Source organism: Cricetulus griseus, chromosome 3, assembly GCF_003668045.3.
Source record: "Cricetulus griseus strain 17A/GY chromosome 3, alternate assembly CriGri-PICRH-1.0, whole genome shotgun sequence".
NCBI classification, from domain to species: domain Eukaryota; kingdom Metazoa; phylum Chordata; class Mammalia; order Rodentia; family Cricetidae; genus Cricetulus; species Cricetulus griseus.
This window is the reverse complement of record NC_048596.1, coordinates 16919840-16942229: the sequence shown is the minus strand read 5'-3', so window position 1 is coordinate 16942229 and position 22390 is coordinate 16919840.

Below are 22390 nucleotides of genomic sequence, written 5' to 3'. Positions count from 1 at the left end.
CTTAGATATTGTTTCGAGTCAATCATCTGTCATGGTGCGCAGGCGAGTCTCCGTTCACGCCACACTCCCTCCTGCCGCAGGCCTGGCCGGGCCACTGGGGGGAGGGGAGAGAGGCCACCCTCCTCACAGGAGGCCCATCTCTTCATCTTCCTAGGGGCCCCTTTTTTGTATGGCTCCCCCACACAAGGTCTATCATAGTGGGATGCCAAGTCTGAGCTCGTGATGGTGGGGCCGAGAGAGGGTGCGGAGGGCATGTGTTGGGATGAGGCAGGATTGGGGTGGGGCCCGAGTCTTTTGAGGTAACTTCTCGGGTCTCCTAGGTACTGACCACATCACCGCCTCTTTGTCCATGGCTCACAGCTACTCTCTGTCTCCTCACTGTCCCCCAAACACACTGTGTCTCTTCCAGCTCCTCACTGCCAAGCCCTGCATGGCCCAGCCCTGGCCACAGGTTCAGCTCCATTGCTACTCCAGTCTCACTGACGGGATGTTTCACTTGCTTGGGACTCATTTCTCTTCCTCCAGACAGCCCTCCCTGACTACCTAAACTCACAGTGTACGGGCTCCCTGAAAGCAAGTGCAGACACTGCCTGGGCTTGGGCGGCACCTGCTATGCAACCTGTAAGCATGACCTTATGCTGGATTGCCGTCTGGACTCCTGAAGTAGTCCTACTCTTTAAGTAGTTTCTGAATGTCCTCTTGGTTGTTTTGTTGCTGCTGTTGCTGTTTAACCACTTTGAGATATGCGTGTTTTCTAAAAGTTCCTTCAAACACGGCAAAATTACATTGAAGTAAAGGTTAAAAATAAATGTTACAAGCTGGGTGTGGTGGCTCAAGCTTGCAATTCTATCATTCTGGAGGTAGAGGCAGATGGATCTCTGGAATTTCAGGGTCAACCTCAATCTACATGGCAAGTTCTAGGCCAGCCAGAGCTGCATAGTTGAGACTACCTCAAACACACATGCGTAGACTCGTGTGTGCGCACACACACACAATGTATGAATAAATAAATGTTACTCCTAATGATAATTTCATCTCTCCAGCCGTACCACATGCCCCGGAAAGTCTGCCCAGCCTTCCCTGTCTCCTGTTTCTGTACCAGCTAACATAAGCATGGGGGACCAGGCACAGTGAGAGCTCAGCATCACCTAGAAGACAGAAGCAAAATAAAAACAACAACAACAAACAAACAACCCAGCAAGGATTATTGGGGCATTCCCATCATTCCATCATGCACTTAGCATGTGGTGCTGTGAAAGAGTGTGATTGGATATGCACTGTTTCTGCTCAGAAGGGGACACATTCTGTGAGCAATGTCACTGTGAGGGGTGGTTGGTGGCTCCTTAGAGGACCGAAAGAAAATAGTTCCCATTTGGTCAGTAGTGTTGGTTGAGGTACTTGATGTCCAACTAGTTAATGTGCCCCTTGTAGCAATGTCCTCAAAAATGTTCAATGTCATCATAAGCCTTATGGATAGTCACTGTCCTCTCCAGATTGTTGATGTGACAGTCATGACAGGGGGCAGTATAGCTAGACCCTCCTGTGGAGAGACACGATGACTCGAAGGGTCCCCTCAAGACCACTATTTTTTAAAAAAACTTAAGTGTGTGTGTGTGTGTGTGTGTGTGTGTGTGTGTGTGTGTGTGTGTGTGACAGGGAATAATTTTCAGTAGTCACTTCACTCTTGGCACCATGTGGGTGCTAGGGATCACCCTGTGTGCTTAGGCAAGTACTCTTACCTACCGAGCTATTTCCTTAGCCCCAGAAGACCCTTCCCCAGCCCTCCCTCCCACCTCCCCGTTTGGACTTCACGTCAAATGCATTCCTGCCTCTCTGTTTCTGGGTGCTCTCTTTCCCTCTCTACCCTTCAGCACTCCTTGGACCTGATCTCTGGGTGACAAGAGGAGGTAGCTCCAGGTATGGTCTAGCAAATCATGGGACCAGTGGCCAGGACTAGGGGACCCTATTGAGTGTGTCATCTGGACTCCCATCCGACTCCTTCTTGAAGCCCTTATTCAAGATGGTTGCCATGTGGGTACCATGCGGAGAATAGGGAACAGCTTCAGGAAGACGGAATGGGATCCAAACTGGGGTCTTTATTTATAGAGGGAAACAGCACAGTGCTAGGGAGCCTTAAGTTTTTGAATGGGAATTGCAATCATCCATTAGCACCTGGGAAAAAATTAGTGTGTCAGTTGATGTGGGTGGGTGCATGGGCAATGAACGGGCTCAGTAGATAAGGGGCCTGGGCCCCTGTAAGAAGAAGCAGGGGCCCTAACACACATGCCCTGCCCTGTGGAGGAGCTGGCTGCAGGGGGGGTGGGGGAGTCACACTCTGTGGCAAAGAAGAGCAGGTCCCACACAGGGACCACATGTGCCAGGCAGGGATCTCACGAGTGGGAGGCCAGAGATGCCAAAGCTGGTGAAGGCCTAGCCTCTCCCTATCTCAGACACCCTCGAGGCTCTGTCCTCTCTGGATATAGAGCTTGGCTGCTGCGGGGGCAGATGAAAAGGAGAAACTGTTGGATAAAAAGAAATTTGAAAAAAAAAAGTAAGTGAAATATTCAAACTGGAAAGTGATATTATAGAAACTGCAGCCCACGGCTCAGTGCATTCAAATTTATTCAAACTCGGCGCCTGACAGTGATGGATGCAGCAGCTTTTCCCACAATATGGAGAAGGCGCGGGGGCATTTAGGACTGCGGGTCCCCTCCGGGAGGGTGGGGGGCCCACACCACCTCCTGTGCCTTGTTCCTCCTAAGTGGGAAGCAAGGTTCTGAGTCCCAACTCCTCTGTTCCCTGATTCCCAAGCCACTTCCTGTATCCTGGGGCTCTTCAGGCTCTCTGGGACCTAAGCATCCCCAGCCCAAGTGCTTGGGGTGTAACTGAGGATAAAAGTAGCAGACAGTGAGGGAGAGGAATCTCGAGTGGCCAGGGGAGAAGATGGTCAATCGTGCCCAGGAGAAGTCTGGACACAGGTGTACCTGCATCAAAGAAAGAACATGAGCCAACAGGCATGGTGGCTTGCACCTGTAATCCCAGGATGCAGAAAGTATAGGATCATAGGTTCAAGGCCAGTCTGACCTACCATTGTAGACCCTGTCTTTGAGACCCAAGGGTCTTGGGGCTCCCAAGTTAAGAACCAGCTCCCTTCATTGATTCTGATTTTCATCCCCAGCCCATGTTGACAGCCTCTAGGACTGGGCAACAATAAACAATAAACAGTCAGTCTGGCCTTGGTCTGTGCAGTGAGCAGGTGATGGAGACTGTGAGCACCGTGCCTTGAGGGCATCTGCATCCTGGTAGCCACTGTGCCCTGGACTTTTCTCCATCGTTTCCCCTCCATGGGTACCTCTCTTCCTCAGGATGCCAAGCTTCTCTGGGTCCAGCTTCTAGCCCTGCTAAGCACATTTGACCCCGAGGCCTTACTAGAACTTGCTCCTCTCAAGGCTTTTTAACCTTTGTATCCCCAGCTCGTCCACCACTCCTAGAGCCCCTACCTGGCTTCCTTATGTTCTCTTCCAAGGGAAGAGACAGTAACGGCTTCATCTTCAGCTCTTGGCTTCCTGACCTTCAGTCCTCAGCTCTAGCAAGACATGGGGCCTCTGACCCTAGCAAAACCTCCCCCAGTCCGTGATGTATAGCCCGTGTGCTCAGAGGCTACTATGAGTCTCTCCTATGACCAGTCACAGCATGTGACTCCTGTATTTTGCAAATAACCTATCATTCTGTCACAGAAATCTGGAGCCTCTATTCCTTCCCTCTTAATTCCCACCTTAAAGCACTGAGCCGATTTGGAGATACTTCCTGGTGTCTGTATGTTTGTTTGTTAGATTTTGTTTTCTTGAGATAGAATCTCATGTAGCCCAGGCTGGCCTCAAACTCAACAGATAGCCAAGGATATCCTTGATTTTCTGGTCTTCCTGATTCTCCTTCCTGAGTGCTGGGGTCATAAGTCCACACCACCACACCTAGTTTTTGTGGTGCTAGGGACAGGGCTCTGTGTATGCTAGACAAACACTCTACAACTCACCTGCATCCTCAACCCTTCCCTGATGTCTTTCCATCCACCTTTTCTTTCCCATTGCCAGGGTCCCCAGGAAAGCCCTTACTGCAGCTCCCCCAGACCGGACCGCTTCATGCCAGCCAGCATACTTGCAGAGTGTCTTCCGTGCGCCAGCCACCAGGTCAGGCGTCTTTCTTTACCTGCAGCTTCCTCTGTCTCCTGCTGGCTTACACTTTGCTGCCAGATTAATTTTCCTAAAGCACAGCTCTGATCATTTCACTTCCCTGCTCAAAAACCCTCCATGGCTCCCCATTGCCTACTAAATAAAGCACAAACTCCTTACTCTGATGTTCACAGCCCTCTGTGATCTGGCCCCTGACTGGTCCTCTCTCTAAGTCTTCTCATCATTCTGCTTCGTGTTCTTATCAGCCAGTTAAATTGGGCTCAAAGTGGTTCCACTCAACACTCCCCACCCAGCAATTGCCCACCGCTCTTCCTCTGCCTGCATCACCTTCCTTCTGGAACAGTATCCCCCTCCAACAACCAACTCAACTTGCTTGCAAGAGCTGAGACAAGGAAAGCCATTCTCTTTCTTTTTCTTCCTTCCTTCCTTCCTTCCTTCCTTCCTTCCTTCCTTCCTTCCTTTCTTCCTTTCTTTGTTTCTTTCTTTTGTTTTGTTTTTCGAGACAGGGTTTCTCTGTGTAACTTTGAAGTTGTCCTGAAACTCGCTCTGTAGACCAGGCTGGCCTCAAACTCACAGAGGTCTGCCTGCCTCTGCCTCCTGAGTGCTGAGATTAAAGGTGTGTGCACCACCAACACCCTGCTTGCCATTTTCTGAATATCCCCTATAGCTATTTTCTACAACTAGGTGCCCCCCCCACGTGGGGTGCTACTACAGCAATGGCTATTGGTATGATTCCCCTCTGTTCCCTAGGGAACATACTGTCCCTCAGCATGGACTTCCTAGTTCTGATCTTAGTACTTGTAATTTAATCATTGCTTATATGGCTGTCTTACAGTTGTCCTGGCTAGAAACTTCTTCAGAGCTTGGCCTGAGTGATGCCCTGCTATCCTCCCTTCAGCTCCTATCCCAGACACTCAACATACACTTGAGAATGAATGAATGAATGAATGAATGAATGAATGAATGAGCCCACACAGCAGAACTTGCTGGGATCTGGCTATGTGACAGGCTCTTCTGAGCCTCTTGTTCTGGACAGTGACCACTGAAGAGTTTCAGTCATTACTCCCAGCCCTCCTGACATGTGTCCAGGTGAGCTGGGACATGCGTGTGCAGGCTGTATGACAGGTGTGTCATCCCTCCAGAGCGAGAGGGAACCGTGGCAGAGTTCAGCCTTCCCAGCTCATCCATCAGAGGGCACTTACTGACAGCTCCTGAAAGCCAGCCTGGACTGCAGGCTGGGGGCTGAGCAGAAGGAGGCCAGACTTGCCCTCTGGGGGATTCGCAGTCTAGTTGCTCCTTGCTCACTGCTCCTCACAGGGACTCCAGGGATTGCAGTAGTGACTGATAGGCAGACTGGAGCCAGGGGGTGGGGGGGCTTTCCTCTCAACACCTCAGGACATTGCCTAATGCAGAGTGGCTTTCATCCTTTAGGGCAAGCCCTTACCACCCTGTCCAGACTGCCTTGGGCTGATTCCACTCTCCAGAGTCCAGAACAGCTCGGTTTAAACCCGGTGAATGGTTGAGAAGACACATCACAAACAGTTAACTGGATAAATGAGTAAACGAGCAACTCACTAAACACGTAAACAAGCAACTGGCTGAGCAGATTGGCACAAACAACGCTGGCCCACATTTACTGAGCACCTACTGTGTACTATGCTAAATCTTTTCTCCACGTCAGCTCCATGTCTTCCTCCTTTCCACACTATAACCAGGCTCTGCTGGCATCCCTTTGAGGAAAGGGAAACTAAGGTTCAGGAAGACGAATTGACAAGCACCCACTGTACGGGATGCAGTTCCCTAGTTCTTAACTGTGCCGACGCTCCACGGCCTCCCCCTTCCAGCGGGGTCCCTTGTCTTCCTACACCACCCGCCCTGTGGAGGTGGAGGAACCGGTGAATGAGACCCCTGGAGAGGAGACCCACAGATTGCTTGGGAGTCCTGTACGGCCCCCGTCCTCGCAGGCACGCATTGATGGGGGACATGGGCTGCTGGGTGTGGGGTGTGGGGTGTGGGACACAGCTGAAGCCTTTGTTCTCCAAGTCGGGTCTTCACTGCCACTCTTGGCCCCTGTCCCCTTGAGGAGGGAGCGACGCTCGCCCGGCGACAGCCTGGGAGGGACACCTGGGGTCTAGGGCGCCCCCTCCCGCCGCGGCCTCCCCTCCTGGCCACGTACAAACAAGCGCGCTAAACTCCGGGAGATTTACAGCAGGCGGCTGGGCGGCGCGGGCCCCCGGCCGCCGGTGAGATATCTCCAAACAGCGCACTAACCACTTTCCATTTTATACCTCACCAGCTTTATAGCATCTTAAGGATTTCTGTGCACGGCTGGCTTCCCGCCCAGGGAAAAAACCCAGCCTTGTAAATAAATACTAAATATATATGAACAGAGACGACAGCGAGCGAGGCGGAGGAGGGGGATGGGGGAGCACGATGACGGGGGTGGGTGGGGGGTGGGGTGGGGGGACCCAGGGTCCTGTGACCGGCAAGAATAAGGAGGAGGAGGAGGAGGAGGAGGAGGAGGAGGAGGAGGAGGAGGAGGAGCAGGAGGAGGAGGTGTTGGTAGGAGTCCGTTGGGGTGTCTGAGACAAAGGCAGCAAGGGAAAAACATGACAGGCACAGTGAGAGAAACTGAGATAGCAAGCGAGGTGGAGGCGCAAGCTACATGGAAGTACCACAGGAAGAAGAGGAGAGGGACGAGGGAAGAGAAGGAGGGAGGTAGGCTGCTAAAAGCTTGAGGAGAGGGAGAAGTCTCTCAGTTCCCCACAGCACGAGGGCCTGGGGCCTAGCCATGGGCTACTCTCCACTGTGTGTAGTTGTGACTATTTGTGTGCACAGTGTGTGTGACCAGGCCATGTCATGATGCAGTGTAAAGACTTTGTGTATCTCTCTGTGTGAACGCATGTGTGCATGCATGCGTGCTGCTGGGGTATTTGTCCAGGGCAGGACTGTGTCAGAGGGAGGCTGGTTTTTGCACATGGCAGGCAGGTTGTCTCTAGTATGTGGTGGGCTTCTAAGTCAGCCTCAATTAAATTAAGGCAAGTTGGGGGTTGAGCTCTGTGGTCTCTGGGGTAGAGCTGACAGCGTGGAGGGGGACTCAGCCATGTGATCAGATTCCTTCAAGTGTTCTGAGAGTGAGGGCTTGGGAAGAGTATGGGTAGTGGGACATCTATGCCAGCTGGATCTGAAAGCAAGTGTCCATTGTGTATTGGGGAGCAGTCAGATAGTCACATCACCTCCGCCCGCTCTCCTGGGGCCTTTCCAGGGGGAACCTTCCTTCCAGAAGGCCATGGAACCTTCTCATCCATGGCCACTGGGGAGAAGGTGCTGAGCTGACTGAACCCTTTGTATCATTCCTGACCCACCTCTGAGGTCTGTGGACAGGAACTAGTCAAATCAGAGCAAGAGGGACCATCCTTTCCCTTCTCAGGGGACCCAGCCATCCCTTCTCGTTCCCCCCTTGTCTTCGATATTAAGTATTCAAACCTCATTTACATCCTTATTTTTCAATTTGCTGCCACAGTAGTTTAATTTATTCGATATAATTTCTTTTTCTGAGGGGACATTAATCATTGCCCTGTGCTTTTGGGCGCCTGTGGGATCTCTGCGTGTATATGTGTGTGTGCGTGTATGCGTCTGTGTGTGCATGTGCGTGCAGTCTGGGGGGAGCTGTGTGTGTCTGTGCATGCATCTGCACTCACGTTTATCTGTACTTGTGTGTGTGTGTGTGTGTGTGTGTGTGTGTGTGTGTCTGTGTAGTGTGCAAGCTTGTTATTCCAGTGTGTATTGTGTGAAAATGTGGGTCTTAGTGAGAGGGTTTAAGGCGTGTGAGACAGGGTAGGTGTGTATATGTGTGTTTGGGGGAGGTGATTTTCATTGGTCAGTCCTCTTTGGAGCCTTACTGGCCCTTCTAGAATGGCAACAGGAAAGAGACAGGGGGCAGGAAATTTGGGAAACAAGAGAGCATGCCATACCAGCTCTGGCCTTCACTGGACTAAATCTCAAGAATCCACCTGCATCAAGGGTGGGCTCTTTCTGTGTTCCCTGCTTTCCTTCTGGGACCATGAGCCCTGACAGCTGCAGCTAGAAATCCATGTTAGAATCCGTGATCACTCAAGTAGTGAGGAAGATAGAGAGAGGTAACAGGGACAAGGAGCTCCAGAAAGACACAGCAGAGCTAGGGAGACTGTGAACTCCTGGGGAAGAGAGAAAGAGCAGAACAGAGCAAGATGCAAAGAGGGACTTGGAGAGGGAGAAGTGCGAAGGCCAGCGGTACCTCAGCCCCTGAAGTCCCTGGAATGGGAGGAAGGGGGTGGGGGAGACTCTCCTCTCAACTCAATCCAGTCAGCTCAGTGCCTGGGGGTGGGGGGCTGAGAGTGAGTGAAATGACGTGGAGGAGGCTTGTTTGGAAGGAAGAGGCAAGAGGAAGGGGTGAGGAGGGAGAGAAACCCTCCTGGAATATAACTCAGGAGACTCTGAGAAAGAAATGTTCTGGAGCCATCCAGGGGTGGGGAGGAAGTTCTCCAAGCCAACCTATCCTCAGAGCTCTTCTTTGCCTACTCTCTGGGTAGCAAGACAGGTCCCCAGGCTCCTACAGCCTCCTCTTGGTTCCCAGACCCAGAAACCTTTCTCTGGCAAATCTTAGCATCTCTCACCCATTGGGGGCTTGGGGCCAATTGGGCAGGAATTGATGGGAATTCTTCCAGGGACATGGTGCTAGGGTTGCACCTGTGCACATATTGAGTGCTTATTTTTTTTAACAATGACTTCCTCTTTTTTTAAGATTTTATTTATTTATTTATTATGTATACAACATTCTGCTTCCATGTATATCTGCACACCAGAAGAGGGCACCAGATCTCACTACAGATGGTTGTGAGCCACCATGTGGTTGCTGGGAATTGAACTCAGGACCTCTGGAAGAGCAGTCAGTGCTCTTAACCTCTGAGCCATCTCTCCAGCCCCATAATGAGTACTTATTACAACAGCTCATTGAGGTATAAGCCTGGCTTCCCTCTTCAGCAAGAAGGAAACCCATCAGGGGCTCGCCCCACTCAGGCTTGCAGTCAGGTCCTTCTGAGGCCATTGCTAAGATGGCTCTGCTGCCTCCTAAGGTCATATCCAAACCACACCTACTATGAAGGCCCCAATGCAGACACATAGCACTCCATCAAGTGGGACCCTGAAACCCAAGGTCAAAAGGAGAAGACATTTAGGGACAGAAGTCCAGGGCTTATAGCTCAGCTTCAAAGAGTTGTACCCTCTTGTCCAGAATCTCAGCCAAAATGACAGCCCAAGGCATGGAGGAGTATCTTTCTCTTGATCTCAACTTCTGGAAAAGAGACATGATGAGTCCTGTAGCTTCAGTGGCCACTCTGGGACCCGAACCTCCAAACATTAGATTTTTTTGTGTTTCACATATTTTTATATTCTAAAGTCAAATATCTATGAACCTGAGTGTCCAAACTTCTGAATACTCAAGGCTTCTACCATCAACTATCTGAATGTGAAGGGAAGAAGCAGGACTCTGCACACTCCAGCTCCAAGGATGTTCTCTGAGGTGCTTGCTTCCCTGTCTCCCTCACTCCCTCTTGAGTTCAGTTCTACTGACTGCCAACTCCCACCCTGCCTTCCTTACCATCCACCAGGGCTTGGTTTAGTCATCGTGCCCAGACCCAAAGCACAGACATGTCACAAGGAAACCATCACCCACTCGGGTCAATGATAACTGGGTTATCATGACAGAGGGTCCCTGGGCATTTAGGGGATGGGACAAGGGGACAGGCCTGGGGCCGGGGAGAAGGTAGTGCGTTCATTTGAATAATGGGCAAAATCAAATTAATTCTACATTAAATAGTTGTGAATAAAGGGTTGAAGTCAGCAGTTTCAAACTTGTTTTCCTTAATTACTTTCCGTGTTTAATGTCATTAAGAAGATTAAAAATTCATTAACAAGAGTACTAAAGTGGCAAATCAGGAAAGCGATCACTCCAGGTTAAAAACTCAGCTGAGGCCGCACAGTGAGTCTTCTGCAGGGGGGCCTGGGTGGGGGTGGGCGGGGGGGGGATGGCGCATATTCTCACACTTGCATGGTGTCTCAACAGCAACAGCAACACGAATTTGTGGTAACTAGGCATGCACACATGCACACACCCACATGTATTCTCTTCACCCACACCTAGGACTTCGTGGCTCTGAGAACACAGTGTTAGAATCCATTGCTCATCAGGCCCCCTGATAAAGCCCTTTCCTAAGGAGAAACAGGTCACATCTCAGAACTTGCTTTCTGCTTTTCTGGTCACCTGGCCTCTTCGGCTCTGCTTGCCTCTCCTCCCACCCAGAGGGCTCTGCTAGGGCAAACCTGATCAGTTTCCTGGGAGGAGCCGCTGTCTTTGAAGCTTAATTATCCCAGAAAAAGATCTCTTTTGTCTCCAGAGATTTTTGTCAGGTGGGGGCAAAGGGTAGGAGGGGGTCACATTTCCTTGGTGGGGGAAGCAAAGGGACAAAGGCCACCAGCTTATGGGAAGGGTAGGCTGACACTGATGGGGAACTGGGACCCGTGTCTTGGTGCTCAGACGCCACTTGACCCCACCACAGAGCCCACCTCCTGAGCCCAACCACAGTGTCCCCTCTCATCCAGCCTCTGACTGACTCTCAGCTGCCCAAACTCCAAGCTTCACCCTTCTTGGTACCATGGCAGGACTCTCTCTGAGTCAGGATGAGTTTTCCTCCAGCTGTCATGGTCCCGCTGACAGCAGTTTCATCTTTTTCTCTAGTCCCTGTCCTCAAGGTCCCTTTGTGGGTGGTTAGATCACCTTGGACACATCTGTTTGTGTTTTGGGGATTATGTTTGTGCCCAGGTGCTGTGATAGCTACTTAGTGTGTGACTGTGCAGTATGACTGAGCGTGTGCGCGTGCACAAGAGCACCTGAACCCATGAGTACATGCAAGTGCCTGAGTTTCTGTGCATGTCTGTCCATGCGAAGAAAGTAAAAACTCTAATGGAGAATGCCGAGGCCATCATAGGAAAATGCAGTGTGGATGTCCTTTGAGATGCCTCTGGAACAAGTCTCTATTACTCTATAGAATGGACAGGAAAACCAAACTTGGAAGTTATATTCCTAGAAATAAACACCAGAGAAATGAAGAGATTCACAAAAAAAATTGTAAGAGAATGTTCAAAGACTCCTACTCCTTATAGCAACAATGTAGGGCAAGCAGACTGGGGGTGCAGTTCAGTGGGAGAATGTCTTCTTATGCAGGAGACCCTGGGTTCCATCCCTAGCAGCTAAATGTCTATCAGCCAATGGTAAATAAAATGTGTCTTTCTCTGTACAGTGGAATACTACACACCTATTCAAAGGAGTGAGTAACTTATTTATGCTAAAGCATAAGACTGAAACATAGTGTCAAGGCTGAGGGTACAGCTCAGTGGCAGAGCATTTGTCTAGCGTGTGCAAGGTCCTGGGTTTGATCCCAGCACTGCAAGGGGAAGCAGAAAGAAAAGGGATTACATTAAGTTAGGGATGCACTGCGCGCTTTCTCTCTCTCTCTCTCTCTCTCTCTCTCTCTCTCTCTCTCTCTCTCTCTGACACACACCATACACAGAGTGATTCCTTGTATAAATAATGCTCAAAATAAGCAAAACATAGAGATGGAAATAGGTTAGTGGTTGCTTAGGGCTTGGGAGAAGGTACTGGGTTAAAGAGGGTAACTACAGTAGGAATGGTTGCATAGTTCTGTAAATATGCTAAAGGCCTCTGCCTTGTTCCTTGTAAATAGATAAATTGTGTGGAACATGAACTATATCCTAATAAAGCTATAGATTTGCTTATTTTGCTTTGTTTTGAGACACGGTTAGTCTCATGCTGGTTTAGAACTCCGCACATTGTCCTGGCTGGCCCTGAGTTTGCAATCTTCCTGTCTCTGCTTCCCAAGTACTGGGATTATAAGTAAGTGCTACCATTCCTGACCTAAACAATAATTCTTCCCACTCTCTTCCCCCAGGGTGTCTCCCATGCTGGACTAAATGCTTCGTCTCTCATCTATATCTTCAGCTCTTAAAACTAATGTCTGTCTGTCTGTCTGTCTGTCTGTCTGTCTATCTTCCTATCATCTATCTAACACCTATCTGTCTGTCTACCTATCTACCTATCTTCTGTCTATCCATCTACCTACCTATCATCTATCTATCTATCTACTTATCTACCTGTATATCTGTCTATCTATCATCTGTGTACCTGGATCTCTGTCTTTGTGGGTATCTCTAGGCATCTCTGAAAGTGAGTCCTGTGTCTGTGACTTCATGGTAGTGTGTTCTTGTGTGGCGGTATTTCTGTCTGTATAACATGCCTCCGTGGGCGACCATGGGTTACTTCTGTATCAGCCTGTAAGTTTGCACTCAATGCCTTCAACTCTAGATCTCCCTATAACGATGTTCCCAGTCATTTCTACCAATGATAATGTTCTGTCTCCACACAGGTCCTTCATGAAGGCCTGCATCTGTGGAGGGGGCCCCTGAGTCTGTCCATCTAAGTCTGTGCATCTAAGCCCTTCCTCCAGGCAGCAGCCCCAGAAGGTGCCTGCCTCCCCACCCCCACCTCTGACAACCATAGAAAGCTTCACAGTAAATTCATGGCTGCCTGGCTGGGAAACAGGCGGCTGCAATGGAAAGGAAGCGTGGATTTGCATATTGAATTAAAATTAAGAGCTAATTATGCAAATAAATTATGACATTTGGCAGGAGAATTTGCTTCAAGATCATTTATTACGTTCTTTTTATAACAGTGTGAGCATTTAACGGTCAAAGACAATATTTTAAGGGAAAATTAACGCAAGATTATTAACCTAAAAACAATTCCACATTAATGAGATGGTGAGCTGGTCCCCCACACACACACCTGGGCAGGTCTATGCCTAAGCTGGGAAGGCCTTTTCCCCTCCCTTCCTTCCTTCCTCCAATCTGTAGGAAATGATGCTGGCAGGGGACTTATGAGGCAGGAGAGTCTCTTGGGCTCTCTTCCTAGGTGAGGAGGTGATGTCTGAGCTGAATCCTCCCACCCCCAAGGAAACATCCCTGGACCACACAGAGGATGAGCTAGGGCTCGACTCAGCTGATGATGACAAGTCTGAAGAATATAGACCCAGCCTCTATCCTTGAAAGGACTCCTAGGTCAAATATCAGTTGGATAGAAGCTAAGAAGCAGCTCTGCCCTGCTGCTTCCAATCTCTCCTTCTCCAATCCCTCCTTCTCCAATCCCTCCTTCTCCAATCCCTCCTTCTCCAATCCCTCCTTCTCCAATCCCTCCTTCAGGTAGAACCCCAGCTTCCCTGATGTCCCCTAGGCTCTGGTTGCTCCAGAGCCCTGAGTTCTCCACTCTTTTGGGTCCCATTTCTTTTAGCTTTCTCTATTACATTAATTAATCAGCTTACCTTTCCCTTTGGAAAAGAGAGTCAAGGAATTTTCTTTTAGCTTTCTCTATTACATTAATTAATCAGCTTACCTTTCCCTTTGGAAAAGAGAGTCAAGGAATAGGAAGCCTTAATCTAGGTTTTCTTGGACCCTCCCCCCCAAACCTAAATCACATCAAGCCATAGGAAATTGTGGCCAGTGTTTTCATCTCACACTTCTCCCTCTGATACAGTCTGAATGTTGGTGCTCCCCACCTCCAACTTATGTTGGGTCCTAATACTTAAATTGGGGTCATTTGGAAGGGCTTGATGCCCTCATCAAAGAGATTGAATGGGGGGACAAGAAAACATGTTCTCAGAAAGCAAAGACTAAGCCAGTGCTAGAAACTGGCTTACTGGCACCTTGATTTTGAATTTCTCAGCATCCAGAACAAAATGAGCAACAAGCTTCTATCGATCATCAGTTAGCCTGGACTAAGACAGCCAGAATGCCTCCCTGTGCTGTGAACGTGTGTGTGTGTGTGTGTGTGTGTGTGTGTGTGTGTGTGTGTGTGTGTATTAAATGTCTGTTCTACCCAATCCTTGTGCTAGCTCTATGATCTTCAGATTAGGTATGGCTTTGCTTGGTGGGCCTATAGCAGGGAGCACAAGGTCTTTCCCATTGGATGCTCTACTGAGTTTTAAAAGCCTTAATTTCTCGAATGTTTTGTCTATGATATAGGCATGCCCTATGTCACCTGTCCTTGCTGAGTGCCAGTATCATTTCTTCATACTAGGATGCAGCTTCAGGCTCTCAGTCTTTGGCTTAAGCTGTACAAAGCTCCTGAGGCAGGGGCCAGGTCTCACTGAGGCAGAGTGGAGTGGCATTAATGATTACAGGCTTTTGCTGCGTGAACAACAATCCTGGGGACACATCCTTTCTCTGTCATTCACTGGCAGGTCATGTCCTCCTGAGCCAGTGTCTGCTATGCAGATGCCCTCCCACCATTCTGCCTGTGTGGGCTCTGCTAAGACTAGCCACATAGTCTCAACCAGCTAATTCGAGACAGACCAAAGTGAGTCATGAGCAAAGTGAAGCAGAAGGTCCTCAGGTGCAATTCCTCCAGGTTGCTGCAGGTGGACATACAGTCAGCCGCTCGCACCTCTCCATCCACACCTCTCCATCCACACCTCTCCATCCACACCTCTCCATATTGTTACTCTGGATCCCATCGTCATCACTTTCAGATCTGACTCCATCTCTGCTTCCTGCCTCTGGGTACTACAATCATTACTTGTATTTTTCCTACTCTTTGCTCTTTTAGACCCTCCACAGATGACCCACTGGAGCACGTATGAGTTCCCCTACAGAAGCTCAGGGGTACATTCCCAGCATGCTTTGCTTTCCACATGTGTCAAACAGGAATATTGTGTGCAATGAAGAGTCATTAGCACACACCCAGCAAGACAACACAGGTTCAAGTGCTTGGTAATTTATTTCCTTGCTGCCCTAAGATTGAACCCAGGGCCTTGTGCATGCTAGGCCAATGCTCTGTCACTGAGCCATGTCCCCAGCCTGCCTTGTGATTTGTAGATCACAAATCCAAATGCTTGTGTCCAGGTAGAGACCGGAGCAGGGTGTTTGGCTGACAACACCATCTCTACTAAGAAGACTACTAAGAAGACTCTATGTGGCCCTAGGAAACAATGTTTCCTTCTGGCGGTGTCCTTTTTCTTCTTTAATTTTTATTACATGTGTGTATATATGTATGTATGTGTCATGCCACAGGACTCTTGCAGAGGTCAAGAGGACAACTGTCAGTTCCTTCTTGTCTCCCATCATGCGAGTCCTGGAAGTTGAACTAAGGTTGTTAGGCTTGGTAGTACCCAGCCTTTACCCTCTGAGCCATCTCTCTGGCCTCTTTGGATCTCTTAGCTCATAGACAGCATGAAAGAGTTGAACTCTCAGTCAAGGACAGCTACAGAAAATGATGGTTTGTCTTCATTTCCTGGTGAAAGAAGTCCAACGACTTATCCAAGGTCACTTCATGGGTTCCCAGCCACCAGCCTGCATCAAGCCAAGGGATAGGACCTGGAGGGAGCCCCATGGTTGGATGCTGGAGACCTGGTGGGTTAGACAGATGTCTAGACTGTGCTAGGGTGTATGTGTGCCCCTAATAGCACTCTGCCTCCCAGGGAAGGGTGGACTGTCCCCTGGAGTGTGAGGGTGGGGTTATTAATAACAACACTAATAAGAGAGAAAACAAAGCCGGCGGGGCCTGAGCATTTTTTAAATAAAGAAATCTCCCTCATCTCGTGGTTAATTTAAAAGGTTTATTTCTTGAAATGAATCCTCTTCATCAAACCCCCGATCCTTGAAGATCGGAGGCGACCGCCAGTGCCGGTAATGAATTGATTTGTAACATGAGCGACACGCGCCCTCCCGCCCGTGCCCACTGCGGGCCCTTAATCTGCCGTGTTTAAGGGGAAGTGAGCAGCTCCATCTCTCTCCCAGAATCTAGCACAGCAGCCTTGGGGCAAAGCCAGGGGCCCAGGCCCAGAGACACCCCACCCAGGAAGTGTCTCGATAGCAGGCCAGTCTTCCAGCCTCCAGCACCTCTTCCCGAGCTAACCTGAGTCCTCCACAGACCCCTCCTTACCCACACACATGTGCACAGTCACCCTGCCCATAATCCAACGGAATGTATATTTACCCATACTGCCCAAGTTCCCGTAAGTCTCCTTCAGTCTTGGAGCTTGGAAACTGAATTCCACAAGCCTCCCACACAATTAACAGGGGCCTCCAGTCACAGATATGCATCCAGGTTTGGGGGTTCAGGCCCACAGTCCCTATAGATAGGACAGTTATCTAAGGACATAGTTATACCCATTTGAACCACAACTGGCTTTAAATCCAAGCCGTGTTCCAACTTCCTCCCCTTTAGATTGGAGACATATGAATTGGAGACTAGCAGGTAATATTTAGAGAGGGGGAAAGGGAGAGGGGGTGGGGACAGGAACAGGGACAGGGAGAGAGAGCACAGGTGCCTACAGAGGCCAGAAGAGGGTGTCAGCTCCCCTGTGGTTTCGAACCCCATGGCATGAGAACCAAGCTCCAGTCTTCTGCAAGAGCACAAACACTCTTCAGCACTGGGCCATCTCTCAGCCCCCACAAAGCTCTGCTGAAACTTCCAGCTTTGTACAGGCAAAGACCTTCATGAATGAGACACTGCATGCTGAGTGTTAAATTACTCTGACCTGTAGTGAATGCTTCACACATGCTAGGTAATGCCATGATTGTCAGCCTCTACCATATTCTCAGACCTACCTGCTATGTGTTTTAAAATAAATGTACCTTTAGCTCTGCCTAGCATGTAGCCAGGGCTGGTACACTGGGACTTATGACAAGAGCGAGGAGGACAAATGACCACCGGGTGAGTGCCCACAGTGTGCAGAACGCCACACTAAACAGACCATAGTGTCATTTCTTTAAATCCTGCCAACCCTACTGGAGATTGGCCTAATGTATATTGATTTGCAAGTGAAACAGAGGCCCAGAGAGGTCAAGAGATTTGTCTAAAGTCACATAGCTAGTAAGTGAAAGAGAAAGGATTTGAAGCCAGATAGTCTGGCTCCAGATTCTTCTTAGGAAGGCAATGCTGAAAATGGACACACACACACACACACACACACACACACACACATTCATATACACACTTGAATAGCCTTGCCTTTAAGGGGAGCCCCTGAGAGTCCCCATATGGGGTGGTGTCATTTCCCCTTGAGAGGCTACTTCTTTGAAGGCATCCTAATCCTCTCACAGTCATAAGCCAGAAGCTTGAAGACAACTCTGATGACAGGTCAGTGCCAGCTCTTGATGTCTCCCTCACAACCCTGTCCCCTGTACCATCGTGAATAAAGCCTGCAGTCCCAGCTGAGAAAATCCTGTCTTTCAGTGACACCACCTCAGCAGCCTCTAAGTGACCTTTCACACAAATCTGGACTTTTCCAGACTGATATCCCCTTAAAGCAGGTGAGCCCTACCCCAAAATGCACCCCATCCCCCGCATGTGTCCATTGGTGAAAGCTTATCTGGTGCCTTCTGCCTCTGCTCCGCCACTGTCATTTTGTACGCCACCGTTTGAGGCCCCAGAGGGCCACAGTGCTGCTTCTTGTCCTCACAGTAGTGGGTCAGCCAAGAGAGTGGCTTGGTTACAAGCTGGACCCAGGACAGGGGAGCCACATTCAGGCCCAGAACCTCCATGTGGTCTAAGGCTCATCTGGCTCCAGCTCTCCTGGATTCTCGATGGCTTTATCTTCCGGTCTTCATGCCAGTAACTTCCCTTACCCCATCCCCAGAGATATCCACAGTCCTCATCCCCAGAGCCCACAATCCCCAGCACTATGGATTTTTCCAGGAAGCCCCCCAGGCCTTAGTCTTGCCAACCAGTTCCTAAAAGTGACATACCCCAAACCCTACCAGAGAAGTTCAGCATGCACCCATAGGCAACTTCCAACTCCCCACGCTGCCCAGCATTGTGTCTTCTGAGGAGCAGCGCCCATTGGACCCAGGGCAGGGGCAAGGGCACACGCTCCCCTCCTGTAACTTCCTAGGATAAAATCATTTTTTATAACTGTTGGAATCCTGATTGAGCTGTCAAAAGTACATGAAAGCAGCTACATAAATGGTAAACTATCCATCAGTCACAGGCCTATTTGTTCTGAGACAGTATCAACATCACACATTTTTCTTCGAGATAGAAAGTAATACTTACCCCAGCAGATCCAGGTAATTCTGCCCCAACTCCAAAAAGAAACTTATTAGTCACACCATTCTGTTCCTTCTTGTTCCCCAAATCTTTTTTTTTCCCTTGGCCCACCAGTCTTGCCTTCCTTGAAGCATCAGCAGAGCCTTCAACTTTCTCTCCATCTGTTTACACCCAGAATCAGGACGCACTTACAGTCCACACAAGAAAATAAGGGCTGAGGGGAAATACAAAAGAATACAAAGTCACTTTTGATGATATAAACTCGTCTGGATTCCACCACAGACCCACTGCGTGAGGGTCAAGCAATCAGAGGGTACCAGCGCCTAAGTTGTCTCGGGAGGATGTGCCCATTGGAGCCTGTGTGGTAAGATTGGGGAAGTGGCGGTGTCTTCCCTCTGGGGTGAGCCCTCCCCTCCCTGTAGACCTGCACAGACTGTTCTTTACAGTCACTTGGATCAAGGGAAGACATCCTGGAACTTGGAGCTGAAAGAGGCCACAATTCTTCCCTTTTCCAGTCTCCAATGTCTCACAGTTGGTTCTTCAAAAACTTGGCCTAGCATCAGGCATGGCGCCTCACACTTTTAATTCTGGCACTTGGGAGGCAGAGGCAGGAAGACCTCGCATGTTCAAGGCCAGCCAGGACTGCATAGTGAGTCTCAAAACAAAACAAAAATAACTTGACCCAGGTTGACCTAGCTGCCAATGTTAGACAGGTAGGGATGGATGGATGAAGAGGTGAATGGGTACAGACAGACAGACACAGAGATACTTACATGCAAACATTCTTTCTACATGCACGCAGTACAGCTTGGGGGTTTCCTGAAACCAGCCTGTCCCAGGTATGGCTCCCATGCCTGTGCTAACTGCTCAGCATTGCCAACAGTAAAACAAGAGTAACATGATAATCTGGTTGGGTTTTTGTTTTGTTTTGTTTTGTTTTTTGCTTTTTGTTTTTATTTTTGTCAACTCAAACAAACTAGAATCATCTGGGAGAGAAGCCTCAATTGAGAAAATTCCTCCGTAAGACTGAGCGGTTGGGCATTTTCTTCATTAATGATTGATATGGAAGGACCCAGCCCACTGTGGGTAGTGCCATCCCAAGCAGGTGGGCCAGAATTGTATAAGAAAGCAGGCTGAGCAAACCATGGGGAGCAAGCCCGTAAGCAACACTCCTCCATGTTTGGTTCAGTCCCTGCCTCCAGGTTCCTGTCTTGAGATTGAGCTCCTGCCATGACTTCTCTCGGTGGTGGAGTGTGACCTGAGAGTCATAAGATCAAACAAACCGTCTCTTTGTCAAGTTGTTTTTGGTCATGGTTTTTTACCACAGCAGTAGAAAGCGTAACTAAGACACATGGAATGTGAACTGTGGGGCTGTGACTAGTAGATGGCAGTCTTGGCTGACCTTGCCTGACCTTTCGAGCACTTGGTAAGTGATTACTGTTACCATTGCGTTATGCACACCTTGCACACACTGGTCAGCACTTACACAAACAACACTTCTTCCCACAAATGTGCAACTTGCCACTACTCACATTAGTGGATCCAACATGTAGGGAGGTGCAGAGAGGTGGCTAGGGTCACACAGAGATCACCGTAAGTTCGCCGCTTCATTTCTTTGTCAGTGCTGGTTAGAACGCAGGGTCTCAGGCTTGCTATGAAATGCTCTCCCATGAGCTACACCCCCCAGCTCATGCTGGGTGACTTTGAGAAGGTTATTTAACCTTAGTTTTCTTATCTATTAAATAGGAACAACAATAATAGTAGTAGTAACAGCAACAACAACAACAGTAGTAGTAGTAGTTTCTCCTGGGGAAAAGTAAGTCGGGTGAATATTTACAAATTGCTAAAATCATGAGACCCACAGCAAACACAATGATTGAGAAGAACAAGCCACATAGTCTGAAAAGCTAAACCCAAGCTCCTGAAGTTTGTGTCAAACTTTCATAGGTGTTATCTTATTAGAATTACGTGACTCCGGAGTCAGGATTATTATCATCCCTTTTAAAAATAAATCTTTTAAAATAAATGTTTATTTCATTTTTAATCTTTGTTCATATTTATTTTTTATGTGTTTGAGTGTTCTGCCTGCATTACAGATAGGCACTGCTTGTGTGCCCAGTGCCCAAGAGGGTCATAAGATGGAGTCAAATTTCTTTTTTGTATTGTTTTTTTTTTTCAAGACAGGGTCTCACTATATAGCTCCAGATGTCCTGGAACTCACTCTGTAGGTCAGGTTGCCCTCAAACTCACAGAGATCCACCTACCTTTCCCTCTCAAGTGCCACTAAGCCTATCAGGGTCAAATCTCTTGGAACTGGAATTTTGGATGTTATGAGTCTCCTCCCATAGGTGCCACTGAGTCCTGTGTCCTCTAAACTGTTGAGCCATGTCCCCGGTCGTTTTATTTCCCTTTATGTGTATGTATGTATATATGTATGCACACCTGTGTATGTACACACACATGCAGGTACCTGCAGAGACCAGAAGAGGGCATCAGATTCCCTAGAGCTAGAGCTCCAGGCAATTGTGAGCATCCCACTCAGGTTCTGGGAACCAAACTCAGATCCTCTGCAAGAACCGGAAGTTTTCTTAGTGATTGGACCAACTCTACAGGCCCTGCAATTCCTTTTCTATTCAAGAAACTTGAGGCTGAAAGAAACCGATTGGTGTAAAACCTGTCAGCAAGTCGCCCAGGCCCCTCATTCTAAGTCCCTTGCCCTTTTCACTAAATGTCAGACACCCTGTGATGCCAAGGAGCTTTTTTAACTGCCTTTGCCTTAGGGATCCCCAGGCTTCCTGTACCTCTGAGGCTGGCCCTTTAAGAATCCTGAGTGCATGGGGGTGTGTGGCAGGGGAGGGAGTGGGACCTGGGATTGACATGTAAAACAATCTTGTTTCTAGTTCAAATAAAAAAATAATAGGAAAAAAAAAGAATCCTGAGCGCCAGGAAATTGTCTAAGGCAGCAGTTCTCAAACCCCTGAGCATCAACAGCAGCTTCATCTGGGAACTCATGAAAGGCAGGCTTTCAGACCCCAGCACAGCCACTGAGTCAGAAATGGAGCAATGGGTCAGCCAGGAGCCCTGGGATGGTCTTGGGAAATAGTAGAGTCTGAGGGAAACTTCTGCAAGAGAGGAGAGTTGGCCTACGTCTTAAATGTTGGGCAGAGGAGGAATCTCCAAAGAAGAGAAAACAGGTGTGGTGGGTGGGGTATGCCTGGAATCTCAGCACTTTGGAGGCTAAGGCAGGAACATTGCCATGACTATGAGACCAAATGGAGCTACATAGTGAGTTCAAGGCCAGCCTAGAATACACAGCAAAACTCTGTCTCTAAAGCAAAAAACAGGATTGGAAGTGTATAAGTTCAATCAGTAAGCACTGGGGAGAGGGCTGGCAGAGGGGACGAAGGAAAGAAATAGGGATAAATGTCCTTTGAGTTGAAAAGGTAAAGAGTCCAGCTGTTGAAGTTAGTGTTCAAGCTGATGATATTACAGAAACTGAGCTGGGCTATTGGGTTGGTGTCCCTGGCCACAATGCCTTGTTAACTAATTTCCCTTGAATATCCCAAGGAACTTTGTGGAATTTATCTTTAAAGACAAACCCTTGACCCTCCCATCCCCAGGATTCCTGAATTCATCTCTCACAAAGTAGCAGACCTCAGTGGGGATGACTCTGGAACCCCAGCCTCATTCCCCTCAGGTTTAGATTCATAAAACGCGAGGCTTTCTCACATGGAGTAACGGGGTTTGAACCAGGGCCAGCAGAGGCATCAGGGTAACTGGAGGCCTTCCTGGCATGGTGCCCCCTCAACATACACACTGTGTGCCAAGACTGAGGCCCTGGACTGGGAACAGTCCAAGGTGAGCTGGCTAGGGGCGTCAGGTCTGGAGAAGAGCCGACAGAATCCTAGCCTCCTGTGTCCTGCCCGGGGCTACCACTAGGAGGCTAATGAGAAGGAAAGATGCAGGCTGGGGCTTAGACCAGCAGGAGACAGCAAAGGGACAATGTGAAGCAGGAGGGAGGTGGCCCCTCAGGCAGGGACAG